Source organism: Prionailurus viverrinus, chromosome F2 (assembly GCF_022837055.1).
Source record: "Prionailurus viverrinus isolate Anna chromosome F2, UM_Priviv_1.0, whole genome shotgun sequence".
NCBI lineage: Eukaryota > Metazoa > Chordata > Mammalia > Carnivora > Felidae > Prionailurus > Prionailurus viverrinus.
This window is the reverse complement of record NC_062578.1, coordinates 26,325,587-26,341,622: the sequence shown is the minus strand read 5'-3', so window position 1 is coordinate 26,341,622 and position 16,036 is coordinate 26,325,587. Positions and strand designations below refer to the sequence as shown.

The window sequence follows — 16,036 nt, the reverse complement described above, 5'->3', positions numbered from 1 at the left end:
AGCTAAGAACATGCTTTTGATTTATTAGTTGACTTCTGTGCAGACATATGTGATTTCTTGATTCTTTTATTCGTGTCACACTTTTGATGCAATCAACCCTCATGTTCTCTTCTCCTTTTCTTCAATTTCTGGGAGAAAATACAATCAATCACTGAGGAAATGTGGTAGGGTAAGAGCCCTTTTTCTAATACAATTTTCCTTTTTTTATCCTGCTGTTTTAAAAAATATGTTTTTGAAAGAGAAAATAAATGAGGTGATTTAGTGGTGATCTTCCTCTCTGCACATTTTCAAATTTGGCCTGCCTTGATTTGTCAATTTTGATATTGGAAATTGATAGAAAATGATAAAATTCCTCTTACTTTTATACTAATTTGTTCCTAAAAGAAGAAAAAAAAACAGTTATAGTTTGTCATCTCTTCCAGTACCTAGAATTCTAAAATTAAAATGGGGTTTTAAAGACCAGACAGGCAACTGGTATATGCCTCAGATGCAGTGGCAAGCCCACTGCTAAAGGTAAAGGAAGTGCATTTTATTATCACTTAGCACTTATTGAGAACATACTAGATGCTGAGGAATATCAATACTTGATTGATACCAATACTTGAATTATATCGGCCTTTGCCCCATTTTGCAGTTAAAGTAACAGAGTCTCGGGACTTCTAGGTTACTGTCCAAGGTCACACTGCTGCACATTCAAACAGAGGTCACTTGACTTCATGGCTTGCAATACTAAATTGCCCTCTTTCTTATCAACTTTAAAACACGGTAAAGCACCTAGACTCTCTTAGCTTTTGTTTTCTATTCTATTCTCTAAAGCATGAGTGATATCCCACCCCTTCAGACATTTGGGAAGAATAAGTTGATTAAAAAAAAATGCGTGAAGAGTTGAGAACAGTAAGGCATAGACTTCTATGGATGTGAGGAAACCATAAAGACTCTTTGGAGAGATTACATTTTCTTAAGTCATCTGCCCAGATAGTCTTACAACTAAGAGCCTTTGCTGAATCACACAACTATTTTAGAATCGGGGCTCGAACCCAGCTGCGCAACCAACTATACACTTTTCCCAACCATCTTGAAATGGAACCTGATAATTTCTGCACCTTAAATACTGGTCTGAGCAGTCATTTGATATAATAGGAAAACAAACCCACTGAATTGAAAGCATGGAACAAACTGTTACCATCACTAAAACTACTGAGGGCTAACCTTCATGCTAAGTGGTGAGGTGAAATACAGACATGGTTTCAGGGATTCTACAAACGGACCAGACCAATGGATGAGAGGGGGACAAAGTATTAAAATACATGTAATTATTCCCATTCTCCCACTTTCTGAGAAGGAAAGATACTCTGGCTACTGGTTTGGCTTATTCCAACTGAGGTGGTTGTTGGTCACCAGTTACCTGTGTGGCTAAAGCAAATGGTCAATTTTCAGTCTACATCTGGCTTAACTTTTCAACAACCCTGAGAACAATTGCTATTTTCCACTTGGCATCCCTTTTCTTGCTTTCTCTCCTCCCTAACGGTTTCTCCTTCTCATTCCCCCCAACTGGATCTTCCTCTTCTCTCTGATACTTAAATGTTGGAGTGTCTCAAGGCCAGTCCTTTCTCTCCTTTTCTTAGGCATTGTGGCAGAAACAAAAATAACAAAAATATGAGCGAGTTTCTAGCAGGGAAAAGCTAAGGCAAATAGGCAAAAGTGAGGAGCCGGCCTAGATATCTGGCTTGTTTGTTGACATTTTGAAAATGCATGAGAGGAAAAATAAAGATATGGAACCCAACAATGGCTGAATGTCCAATTAACAGGATTGTGTGCAACATGGTACTTCTAACACACAAAATGATCTAGTAATGATATTGCAAGGAGGAGGTAAAGGCCAAAAGGAGCCCAAGAACTAGAAAAATGAAAAACTGAGCAAACAGAATGAGGGTCCGTATGGGATCATGTGAGCAAATGCTCTGTGGCAGAATGAAGTAAAATCTTTAAGTTGGTCAAAATGGCTCAGAGAAAGACATCTAAAGAAGTAGCTCTCCCCTAGAAGAATGTACACCTAAGTTACCAGCAATTAAGTCTAGAGAAAGAGACATGTCTCAAAAGAGTCACGGGTGTGACTATTGGCCAAGAGAGCTAACCAGAATTAAAGATGCAAAGCTATGTTTTTGTGAGAGTCATACTGTCTGCAGCCTGGACTACAAGAGGATTGTAACCATTTGTTACTTAACGTGTCCGCTGGTCTCCTAACATTCAGAAGCAGGAAGCAGAGGCTGAAAAAAATTACTCAGTCCCCAGAGAAAGCATAGTTTCTAAAGCCTTCCTCAGGTGTAGTCAAGGAAGATGACACAGATGGAAGGGGACAGAACTAAGGATCACGGAAAACAGTAGAAAACTAGAAAGTAATCAAAGAACATTTCTGCATACCTAGGGTAGAGGGTTATGTAAGTCTAGGTCCTCCAGATGCCAAGACAGGATTAAACATGGAACAATTTTATTAGGGAAAAATCCTATGTAAAAAGGGACGGAGCCAGATGTAGCTGAGAGAGCCATCAGACCACGATACAATTCTGTCCGTGACTGAAGGGGAGAAAGGGAGAACATCGGGAAGCATTCTCGACTGCTGTGCAGTTGAAGCAACGTCTAACAAAGCCACAAGGGTACTACCAAGTCAAGCCACTCATAATTCAAATTTGGGCTTTTTCTTCCTCCTTCCATACATAAATATTGTCAATTGTTCCATGTGAATGTGAACTGTTTCTGGTCCTCTTTTATCAATGGAATGGAAAATAACGCATTTTACAAGGCAGCACCCGTATCTTTATCCCTGAGGCCTTATTGAAATATTTTAGCAATAATACGGTATCTAGCACAGCAGATTCAATTGGGGTTACTACTTGGTTAGACCTACAGTAGTTTATAGCTATTTTCCTGCATCCATCTGGTCCCTGCAGGGGCCAGACTGGGCAAATAACTTGATATATAATAGAGACCACCACCCCTGCATCATTTAGGTCTTAAATAGTGACACTAATCTCCACCATCCCCCCTGGAATAAAATACTGTTTTGATTTTCTATCTTGGCTGGGGGTTAGTGGGGATTAGTTTTCGAGGTTTCCATTTGGTCTTCTTCATTATAATATTACTTACTCCATAGGCCAAGGACCCACTGTGGCAGTTAATCCTATTCCAAGTATGTATCAATTCTGATTATGTTCTCAGGACTGGGGAAATGACCACTGGGTGGGTTCATGGAACAAGTGGACACATCGTGACCTGGATTTTAGTCAGGACTTTATTCACTACCTGGTCTCTATAGCCCCACTCCAACAGGAGGCCAGGAGGACGTGTTGGTCTCTGGTTATCAATGTCAACTCAGAGTTGAGTCCAGAAGTCCTCCTAACTCTTGTTATTCTCCTTTCCCCAGTGTACTCCTACCCAGATAAATGACTGTAAGTCTCCTTGGGGAAGGCAGGAGAATTGTCATGGTATATACTTACTGTGGGGTTGAAGAGCCCATCCTCTTAGGAACCAAGACACTTGTTTAGTCAGTGAGTTCCAGATCTGAAAATTGACTATCCCTGAGAACTGAGCAAGGGATCTTGGTTTCTTATTGTGCAGGACTATTTTCAGCCTCTTGTTCCTCTATCATTTTCTTTTCTCACTCCCCCTCCTCTCTCTTTCTTTCTCCCACTCCCTCTTCTGTTCTCCCTTTCTTTCTTACGTATTGATGTTAGGCAGCACTATTATTTGCCCCACTATTATTTGTGGGGACACGTGCTTTATTTACCATCTCTGCAACTCCCAGTGACCTTGCTAGATTTTAAAATAATTGTGGCCCCTGGCTTCTGGTGGTTAAGCACTACCACCTGGCCTCTACCACTGATGGGCCCCACAGGACATCAATTCATGAAATGAGCACAGCTCTTTGACCCCTACCATCGTCACTGGCCTACATCTCTCTCACCAGCACATTCCTGATGACTTTGGTGAGTGATCTGTCCTCTCAAGTATTTCATGGAACATAATCTCGTTGTGGATTTTTTGGCCTTACATAATATATCCACTCCAGCATGCCCACTTTTCTCAAGCATTTTTGCCCTTTCTCTACCACCTGCTGGGCCAACTCAGGCATTCCTAACTTACTGAGAGTTGGCCATTATTTTTCCAGGTTTCTAAGAGCCACCACAGGAGCACATTGTCCCCTGCTCGGGTCTTTGCTATGGTGGTCACCCTTATTTCCCAAGAAAGTGTTCCCAAGTTAATATATCCTGATGTATTCAGACTTACACTCTGGCCCCTTGACCAAGTACTCTTAAAAAATCCCATCCCTAGTTATTGGTCTGACAGCCAGGAGAGGTGAGGAGGGTAATGTGAACAGGGCACCAGTTGCCCTGTAGGGAGAGGCTTCTGCAGCATCATCCAGCACAGCTGAAGTGCCAGTCCTTTCTACAGAAGGGAAGGGTGGTCACCTCCACATATCTAGAGGGTCTGGAGGGATTATAGAGTGAACATCCTCAGATCTCTATACCACTTCTTAGGATCCCTGTGTTTTCCCTACTAGGCACTGACTTTCCCATAACAGATCTACCTTGGCTGAGAATTCAACATCCCTATGCTTCTGTAAATCTCACAATTAGTTCTCCTCTCTGCCATTTGAGTATACTTGCCTTTCAATATGCGAAAACCACCCCAGCTTCCTAGTTTTCACACTTAGTCATTAACCATCCATTAATGGGAGGCAAACTTCCATTATCTTTTTCCACTGCCTCATTTTAATATAGCAGGTAGCCAGCCAACTCCACTGTCTTTGTAGGTATGGTTGCCTGTTTTGGTCACCTGTGGCCATACCTCACTCTTTTGGCCAATGACTTCTGTCTTTAGTACAATGTTTGAGATGTTTGTGGTTGACTGGAAAAATAATTTCAGTTCAGTCCAGCTTCAATCTATGTGACCTGTGCAGAGCCCTGCACTCAGAAGGGCTCTGCTATTTGCATCATGAAATTCTCAATGATTTCATATTGGAACTTGTGATTTGTAAGTAAAGTCCAGTGAGACAATGGTACATGTGAGCAGAAGAGATAAAGCAAATGCATGTCACCCTGTTTTCTTTCCTCCCTCCCAATTTAGATGTATGCTCATAAGGTCCACGAGCACAGGATTCCAGTGTGCCCACAATAAGTTAAAGTTTCAAGAGGCTCAAATTAAGTGCACAGTAAGTATGTTATGTCTACAACTGAGTAAGCAAGGACACCAATAGACGCAAGTGGCTATGCTTTCTGTTCAAACCAGAATTGCTTCAAACACAGAAAGAAAACAATGGTGTCTTAAGAAATGTGAACAACCAAGAAACTTTATATTCTTTCTTACTCATATCAGTTTCCTGTATTAGTAAACTATTTTACATTTAAAATTACGACAGAGAAGGAAAGGAAAAGCAGGACAACCCATATTCCCTTCTCTTTTTAGTCCTTCCTTACTCTCCAGGGAGCCAGAGGTGGAAAGTGTTGGTAAAATGTGTGTGTATCAAGAAGTAAAATAAAAACAGTTGAGTTAGTTTTGTGTATTTTTCACTGTTCTGATAAGGAAAAAAGGAGATATTCAAATACAAGCTAAAAAAAAAGATATTCAAGTACAATTTTGGTGATTCCACATACAAATCAAATGTTCTTATATTTGCATTTAAAAGAGATATTGCACAATACAAAGATGAATGGCAAAATTCATGCTAGTATTTTAAACTTTTAATTTTCTTTTACTTAGAACACTGAATGGCAAATTAAAAAATACCATGACAAGAGAGACCATGAAGGAAAGGTAAAGGCTTCATATTTTAGTAGCTTTAATGATACTTTTTTCCTTACTGTTTTAATAGGAGGCTCCAAATTTTCAATTTGAAGTTACTTCTGCAAATTATGTAGCCAGCCCTGGCCAGCAGCTAGTTATTTGACTTCTCCTACCTCACTTATTTATTATTGACTGATTAAGTGAAAAACAGGTTGTGGCTGCTCAGGTCCCAGAATGCGGCTCCAGCCCTCAAAATGAGGGGAACTGATGTGCAGGCTGATTTGCTGGGAGGAAGCATGTCATAGTAATTAAGAACACACATGCCAGAGCTGAGAAAGCAAGTGCAAATTCTGACCTATTGCCCTTATGATCTGGGGCAATTTACTTATCTGTCTGTGCCTCATTATTTTTATCTGTAAAATGGGATTATGATTATAATAATGCCTACTATATACAGTTAGAAATATTAAGTGAGCTAATATAGGTAAAACATTTAGAATACTGTCTGGCAGATAATTGGTACTACATAAATATTAGTCATTATTTCACAAAATAGAGGGAAATAGCCTAACCTTAAGGAGAACTATGAGCCGTCTATACTTTATAAATTAGTACTGTATTATATACGTTAGCATTATTTTTAAAAATTACACATTAGAAACATTTTCCTTCATTAATACTACATACACATACATGGATATGGTATAAGATTTTGATAGGTGAGCAGAAATCCATGATGATTACCCCGAAATGTATCTGGTCATCTTAAGCTTATGAGTAGTGCTCAGACACTGCTTCAAGTAGCCAGTCTATAGATAACCAGATGCATTACTGCTGCATTGTGTCTAAGCTACAATTACTTGGGGATGAGGAGAAATTTATGAAATTTTAAGTTAAGTGTTTATTTGGTAATTCACTAACCACACAGAAAAAAATAACTCACGACAAAGCTAGCTGAAACACACTGGCCTTGATGTATCCTAGAGACTCCCCAATGTTTGGATGTTCCAGCACACACGGATCATATATTATATTGAAGTAACACAACTTGGAAGGTTCAGTACTACAGAGAATAGAGCCTGAATTTAGCTAGAACTGGGAAGTAATGTTTGTAATTAGAGAGACCTAAGTTCTCATTTCTCTAAACAGCTATGAAACTCTTCCATGTTCCAAATCCCTTTGGAAATATGTGAATGTAAGAAGGAAATAAGTGCCCAGCCTCAATAATTAAAAATACCACTGCAACATTTATCTTAAAAGAGAGAGTTGCATGCTGGGAAAAGAAACATTTCAACCTGATTACTAAGTAAAATAATCTTTAACAAAGTATTCACACAATTATTTTATTTAAAAAAAACAAAGCATGCATTTTCCCTTTTAAGTTAATTCCATTCTCCTGCAAAATGTGCCAGACATTTTGATTCTTTTGCTGTTGTTCATATTTTTCTTTGTGCTTTTCTCCTCTCCTAGTATACAAGCTACCTAAGGGCAAGCACTTTCTCTTAAGTGTTTAAAACCTTCCAAAGTGATTAATATTGCATCAGATAAGCTGTAAAATTCTCATTTCATTATCATTGGATAAGTGAATTTTAAGATTTTCTAACAAAGATAATTTTAAAATGACAGAATTTGAAAGGAGTAAATACAGAAATCATAGATTTTATGCTATCTTTCTGTAATAATGGCTGAAAAGAACACTTTGAAGTTATTAAATCTCTGTAACTCGAATATTATAAAACAAAACACTTAAAAATGGTATAGCAATAGCAGGCCTAACTCGCTTGCCAATTCTCAGGGCTACTTTTCTCCTCAGAAGTTTGTGGAATCAAAGTGGATTAAAGCTGGGTTTCTATAACTCTGGATAATGTCAAAGCCTACCTAAGCACACCACCCTTTGACATTCACTCACCTCGGTATCTGGGTCTAATCCAAAGTGTCTAGAGGCATGTGGCAGCTGACGTTTAGAATGGCATACAAATTAGAACTAGAAAGGTTCTCAAAATTTATCCAGCCCATGCTTTTCATTTTCACATGCGGTACTGAGGCCCTTGGGAGTTCTATCATTTTCCCAAGGGCATTCAGCTCAAGAGTGATGGTGGATACAAGAGATCAAGTCTCCTTAACTCCAAGCCAGCTCTTTTCACCTGACAGCACTGCCTTATCCAACTTTCGGGGGATTTCTGTGACCCAGAGATAATCAGGAGCAATGTTTAGTTATTAGATCCTTCTAAAATGAGTCACTGGAGAAACAATGCACAAGTTCAGAAACCCAAGAGAATCAGGACTTCTGGATGCTTCCCAGACTGTTTAGAAATCATGTGAAATCCCCATGCACCTATATAAATCTTCATTCTACTTCCTACATTTTTGAGGTATATAAGAATATTGACTGCAGACTGGTCCTGAACCTCTAATGTAAAGAGTGAACAGTTCTTGTTTGGAACACCTTATCATGGTTTCCAAGGCTTCTTTTTGAAGAAGTTCCCTGACTCTAAGAGTCACTGAAATCCTCCAGGGTTGGGAGTTGGGCTGGGGATAGACGATATACTAGATGCTGAGGTTGCAGAGTTTAATGGTGTCAGGTTGAATTATTGCCATATTTTTTTCTTTTACTGACTTCCTCTGTTATAGGAGTAAGATATACAGTACAAATACTCAAATAGATGAAGAAAAGGGAGAGATTTTACAAGGAAATGACTTCAAGCTTATTCCTCTAGGGCTGGTATAGAATTTGTCTGCCTGAGAGGTAGAGGGAGTATCCTCTCCTAAATTATGAGATCAAAAATAACAAGAGGAGCCAAATTGGGACTAGGCTAAGAATTTAGGACTTAGCCTCTCTTATGGATGTAATTATGTTATTGCAGAAAATTTGCAGACATAGAAAAGATGGCTTCAAAAAATACACGGAGCAGCATAGAGGCCTACATGTTTAAGTGTAGAACTGGCTTGAAACTGCAGGCATACAGAATTGTCCTTCTGAATCCTAATCCATTAAAACAAAAAGAAATCTTAGAGGACATGTCAAACGGATGAGAGATTAAGAAACTGAGACTCATGACAGTTAAGAGACCATCCAAAGGTCACACAACTGTCAGAGACAAATCAAAGCCAGGTCTCTCTATGCTTTTCATATTTGCAATCACCTGCTTAATACTGTTGTGAAACAGAAGTTCAACCCCAAAATTTAAGAATCAAAATATAATCTTCTTGAATCTATGGATTGGAGAGTTCTGAGACATGTCAAGGACACCAAGAGACTATGTGGAAAGAGAACACATATTTTCCTTTTGTCATTATTCAATGAGCAGTCCGTTCCTCCATGGCCACTGCTTTTGGCTAGGTATGAGCTATGGAAACATTTTTCCTGGATTCATCTATTCCCTGGAAAGGAAACTCAATCTGGCTTAAGAGAAAAAGTTTCTCTCCAAGTAATGATAAATTGTCTAAATTGAAAGCTCACACTATAAACAAATTTGAACAGTACAGACATCTCACAAAATTAGATTTCCATCTAGTGAACTTGAATGATGTTTTGAGAAAAAGAGAGAATAATATTTTCAGCCGTGTTTTATATGACTTTCTTCCATGGTACTGTTTTTCAGGTCCACTCCCAGGTAATTGAAAACACAATCATAATGACCCTCTTTTTTTTTTTTTTTTTATTTCTATGTGCTCTATTTTTAGTGAAATACTTAACGTGCTTTGAATGTAACCACTAACAGTTTTATTTTTACAAGGAAATAAAAAGGTTTGCAAATGTTGATATTCATGCAGTTTTACTGAAACCAAATACAAACTGAACACATATTTGAATGTGTTAAGAAATTTAATCACCCAAAATGTTCTGTGTGCATTCCTATTTTTTTTTCATTTCATTGGAACTAAATTTCCTATTTTCATACAATCCAATCAGATTCTCTGGATTTCAAACTCACCAGCATATTATCTCTATAATAGTTCGGTTGTATAGTTTAAAGTGTAGTTGATTTCAACTACTAGTCAAAAACCTCAAGAATCATTTTTTTACAGAAAATATTCATAATCTTGTACATAACTGTAAGCAGGCTCCAAATTACCTTTCTAATGTATCTCCCACTACTCCTCATCCTGCCTCAGCTCTAGACACTCCGGTGGTGTTTTCTCATCTGTCTCATGCTTTTCCACCTCTTTTGCTCAGCTGATATACTCCTTCCTCTAACAGCCACAAGCCTAAATCCTACCCAGCCTACAGGAGTCAGATCAGATGGCTCCCCAGCAGCCTAGTGTTTCCTAGCACCCTGATCAGGATTAACCTCACTGCTGATAAACCCTTGGAGCCCTTCCCTCTCTTCCTGCTACATCCATAGCCTTTTGCCTTATAACACAGATCTTGGAGGAATAATTTATAAACAGTCCCTGACTCACAACAGTTTAAACTTACAAGTTTTGACTTCATGATGGTGGGACAGCATTAGACATTCAGTAGAAACCATACTTCGAATTTTGAATTTGGATGTTTCCCTGGGCTGGTGACCTAAAGTACAATCCTCTTTCATGAAGCTGGGCAGCAGCAGTGAGTCACAGCTCCCAGTCAGTCAGGCAATCACGAGGGTAAACAGCCAACACATCTGTGACCATTCTACACCCACCCAACCATTCTGTTGTTCACTTTCAATACAGTATTCAATAAATTATATGAGATATCCATACTTCATTTTAAATTTTTTGTTTACATTTATTTATTTTTGAGAGGCAGAGAGAGATAGAGCACGAGTAGGGGAGGGGCAGAGAGAGAGAGGGAGACACAGAATCTGAAGCAGGTTCCAGGCTCCGAGCTGTCAGCAGAGCCCGACGCGGGGCTCAAACCCACCAACCGCTAGATCATGACCTGAGCTGAAGTTGGAGGCTTAATTGACTGAGCCACCCAGGTGCCTCCATACTTCATTATAAAACAGACTTTGTGTTGGATGATTTTGCCTAACTGTGGGCTGGACACATTTAAGGCAGGCTAGGCAAAGCTATGATGTTTGGTAGGTTACATGTATTAAATGCATCTTTGACTTGGGATAATTGAAACTTACAATGTTTTTATCAGGACAGATCTCTATTGGAAGTTGAGGATCTGTAGTACCGTGGTTAAGAGTGAAAATTCTAGAGTCATATGACCTGGGTTCACATTCTACCAAAATGTTAACTGGGGATCTTGGGATGTCCTTTAACCCCTCCATGCTCCAATCTCATTAGTTATAAAATGAGATAATCATAGTACCTATCTCATAGAGTTGATGTAATAATGTAAGAAGACATACAAAAAATTATTTTAGGCACACTAGATGTACCTAACATCTAGTGAGTACTCAATAAATGTAAGTTACTACCAATATTCTAACTTTAATGTTATCATCATCATTATTTGTGGTAAAAAGAGCTTTCATTAACAACAGGGAGACCTACAAAGTTGCCTTATCACGTCAATTCTTTTTTCCGCATCTGTACTAAAACAGTATTAATATCTTAGTACAGTTATGTATTGATGCATAACAAATTACCCCAAAACTTAATGGCTTAAATAAATATTTCTTATCACATAAGCTCCCCAGGTCAGGAATCTGGGGATGGTGTAGCAGTGCTCTCTGGCTCGGGCCCATCGCACCAGCCTGCAATCAAAGTGTTCACTGGGGTTGCTGTCATCTCCAGGCTCAATTAAAGAAGGTCCACTTCTAAATTTATGCTCTGGTTCTTAGTAGAATTCAGTTACTCACATGCTATTGGACCAAAGGCCCTGGTTACTTCCTGCCTATTGGCTGGAGGGCACCCTTGGTTCCTCAACATGTTAGCCTCACTATATCAGGCAATATACCACCACACTGTAGCTTTATTCATCAAAACAAGCTGGTGAAAGGGAAACAGCCTATAAGCAAGACAGAACTCACTGTCTTCTGTAACCTAATCCCCAAAATAATATCTTATTGCCATCGTCCTGCTCCATTTATTGAGAGCTCTCATTTATTGAAAGTCCACAGGTCCAGCCCACATTCAAAGAAACAGATTACCCAAGGTCATGAATGCTAGTGGTGGGGATCATCAAGGGTCATCTTAAGGTTGCCTACCATGTGTTATAAAGTTACTGTGGAAATTAAATGGGACTAATGTATCTGAAATGCATTATAGAGTGCTTAGCCTCTAGCAGATATTCAAATATATGAGTTTACTTACTAAATAAAAGTCCTTGAAAACAAGGACATTGATCAGTGATACCGCAGTACCTTAAAACTCTGCTAAGCAGATATGGCTCTCACCAACCACGGAGGAATAAATGATAAATGATACCAACACAAGTGCTCACTTTTAGTTAATACTGTCTCCGTTTTCAGAAAGTACAACCTATATACCCTTTAGCGGTAATTCATTTTACAGTACAAGGGTATGGTAGGCAGAATAATGGTTCCCTAAAAATGCCTTTACCTGAACCCCTGCCCCCAGAACCTGTGAATAAATTACATGGCAAAACACAGGACTTTGCAAATGTAATTAAAGACCTTGAGATGGGAGATTGCCCCAGATTATCCATGTGGACCTAATTCTTACCACAGAAATCCTTAAAAGCAGAGAGACTTCCCTGTCTGCAGTCAGAGAAAGAGGTTCGACTGCAGATTGGTCAGAGATACAACACTGGTGGCTTTGAAGATGGAGAAAAAGGACCACTAACTAATGAATGAGGACACTCCCTTACTAGCTGGAAAAGACAAGAAAAAGACTCTCTATCTGAGAGTCTCAAGAAAGGAATGCAGTTCTGCTGACAACTTGATCTTAGCCTGGTGAGATAAGTGTTGGATTTTGGATCTACTGAACCATAAGATAATAAATATATTATTTTAAGGCATGAGTTTGTGATAGTTTGTTACATTATACAAGGTCATAGAAAAATAATACAAAGAGAAAATATGTGAAGTGTTCATGAGAGGAATCATACACAGTGATCTCTAAATGGTTAATGAATATATATGGTCATTCTATAAGGTAAGATATTAAAAATCATTGAAAGTTAAAAAATCTCTAAACATCACAATCACAAAACTCTGGGCTACTTTTTTTTTTTGGTGGGGGGAGCCTACTTTTTTTTTAATCACTGTATTATAAAGAGATTAGCTATTATCAAAATCAGTGAGAATATAAACTATTGTATTTATTCTGCAAACATTTCTAGAATATTTACTATGTGGTAGACACTATTATAGACACTTTAGAAACATTAAATCATTGATCTTCTAACCCCAAGAGATGGTTACTATTGCCATCCCTGTTTTACCAAGAAGATACAGGGTTCACTAGGTGCCCAAGAGTATATAGGGAGTAAGTGGTAGAGCCACAAATCAAAGCTAGGGACTCTGGCTCCAGAGTCCATGTTTTAACCACCAGTTTTGTTTCTTCTAAAATTATAACCTTATATATTCCCAGTAAGTTGCTTTATACACTGTTTTAGGCTTAGGCAGAATTTTTCAATTGTATGTTTTCTGAATTCTTTTCCCTTTGTATCCATTCAACAATTACTAACCACCTCCTCTAAAGAAATAGATAAAACAATGAGCCTCCCCTTCAAGAACTCACAGTTTAGTGACAAGAGATAGACATGTAAATAGATAATGACAAAATAATATAATATATTCATTCAAGCAAAACCATCTCCTATTCCCTGTCAATGAGTTTCATGATTTAGAAGTAAAGTGCTTAAATAAACAATTGTGATACCTTAAATACTACAGTAGAAGCACCGAACTGGTGTTAAGAGACATAGAAAAAGGAATAATATTTGCAGGAACAGGGGTATGCGGGAGACACTGAAGGGTTTGAAGGAGAGCAACAGAGTAACACGTGGAGTTGAGTACTTTAGAAAGATGACTCTAAGTGAGTAGGGAAGAGAGTAGTAAGCCTGAAGGGAGGTAGGGCTGGAAGCCACAGATCTGCTGGGAGATGACTTAAAGTGCAGAGATGATGAGGGCTTGAATTACCGCAATGGCAGCAGAGATTATTAGAAGACAGGGTGAGGTTTGGAGTGGTATTAGAAGACCTTATGGCCAGGGGCCCAGGATATGCCACAGGCCTCCCTTGAGAAATAATAGCAAAAGAGAACAGCGAGAAGTTAGCAATGATGGCTGTGTAAGTAGTAGGCAGAGGAATGGCAAGAGGGAAAATTTCAAGTTTGTGTCTGCTGCCTTTCTAAGTCATTTGGACATTAACCTGGGCAAGCAGAGTCTGGACAAAGTGTTTAAAGTGTACAATCAGATAACGCCAGAAAATAACAGTGCTAGAAAGATGCAATCTAGATTGGAGTGGGGAGAAATCAGTGGCTGAGAAAGGAGATAGCACAGAGGTATATTAAAAGAAAACGTTTAATTATAATTTTTTTTTTTACTTTAATGAAATTTAAAAAATTGCATTTCATAAAGAGATTCAAGTTACCTAAAGGAAACATTTCTTGTTACAGTGAACTACTGTTTTTTAGGTTGAAATTGTCAGGGCTCCTGGGTGGCTCAGTGGGTTCAGCATCTGACTCTTGATTTAGGCTCATGTCATTATCTTATAGTTTGTTAGATTGAGCCCTGCATGGGGCTCTGTGCTGACAGTGTGGAGCCTGCTTAGGATTATCTCTCTCCACGCCCTCCCCCCCTCTTTCTCTTTGCCTCTCGGTCATTCATGTGCATGTGCATGGTGCACACATCCCCTCTCTCAAATAAATACACTTAAAAAAAAAAAAGAAGTTAAATCGTCACCAATAATTATAGCTAGCAATAGCTTATTATGTGGAGGTGCTGTTCTAAGTATTTCACATATAGGGCCTCATTTAATTCTCAAGCATTATTATTAATTCAGTTTATTGTTAAGTGAGATGCACAGAGGTTGAGTAACTTGTCCAGAGTCATCCAGTAACCAGTAGGGTAGAATTTGAATCCAGACATTGTGACATGAAATCCTGCACTCATTATTATATCACTAAGCATGTTTAGTAAATGCAGACATCCAGAAATTATTTTTACTATGTTGTGGTTCAAAGCACAAAGAGGCTCTGGACCAGACTGTGTAAGTTCAAATCCTCATTTCACCACTTAACAGCTGTGAGATGAGACATTACACAAGTGACTTCCTCACTCCACAACTGTTTTCCTATCTAAAAATGGGGATAATAATAGTGCATGTCTCCTAGGGCATTTCTGAGCCCTAAATGAGTAAATGCAGAAAAGGTTTAGAGTAGTGCCTAGAACATATTACACATCCCATAAAATTTACCTGTTATTATAAACATTATTCAATCCTAAATGCTGAGAATACTGGTAAGTAATGCTGTATGTACTGCATGGCCCCAGTTAAGACCTGCAGTAGGCAGAATAATGGCCCCCAAAATGTCCATGCCCTAATCCCTGGAACCTATAAATATGCCACCAAACAATGGCAAAACGGACTTGCCAGCTGTGATTAAGGTTATGGACCTTGAGATGGAGAGATTATCCAAGATTATCTAGGTAGCCCAATCTAATTAGATTCTTAAAAGATGGCAATTAGAGAGAGAGAGCAACGTAAGAAAAGGTAACAGAAATCAGCAGGAGGAGAGGCTTCCAAACCAGCAGTGCTGGCTTTGAAGAGGGAGAGAAATGACCACAACCCAAAGAACACGGATGGCTTACAGAAGCTGAGAACATGTCCTCAGCTGACAGCCAGCAATGAACCAGGAACCTACCACAGCAAGGAACTGAATTCGGCCAACCTGAATGAACAAAACACCAAATTCTTCCCTATACCTTATAGGAAGAAACACAGACCTGTGGATAAACTGATTTTGGCCCAGTGAAATCTGAGATGGACCTGTGACTACAGAACTGTTTGACCATACATTGGTGTGGTTTTGAGCTGCTAACTTTGTGGCAATTGTTACAGCAGCAGTAGTAAACATAAGATCCATGCTTAACTTTTTCTTAAAAGACTCAAAAATATTGATTTAAGAACTATGTAATATGCTAAAATGGATTTAACTTTTTAAAGTCAGCAATTTTAAACTGTTAGGGGCATAAATCAATGTCTCCTTTACATTTCTATTATTAAATTCCTTAGAACCTAAAAGTTCCTGAAAGGCTAGAAGAAAGTCATAAATAAGATGATATTATAATTCTTTTCATCTTTTTATATTTAAAGAAATATTCTATTTTTTTCTTAAGTTCTCATAATTAATGGATGAATTCATTATACTTTGATTTTTTACTAATACATTTTAAGCCCATAGCCA

General features: G+C 38.6%; 1 long non-coding RNA gene across 1 annotated transcript; it reads left to right on the top strand.

Annotated features, from left to right (window-relative positions):
• Positions 1 to 5,085: 5,085 nt before the first annotated feature.
• On the top strand, positions 5,086 to 12,438 carry LOC125156569 (uncharacterized). The gene is made up of 3 exons (XR_007148674.1): positions 5,086 to 5,209; positions 5,758 to 5,811; positions 12,354 to 12,438. It is a non-coding gene; the product is annotated as an uncharacterized LOC125156569 (long non-coding RNA).
• Positions 12,439 to 16,036: the final 3,598 nt, after the last annotated feature.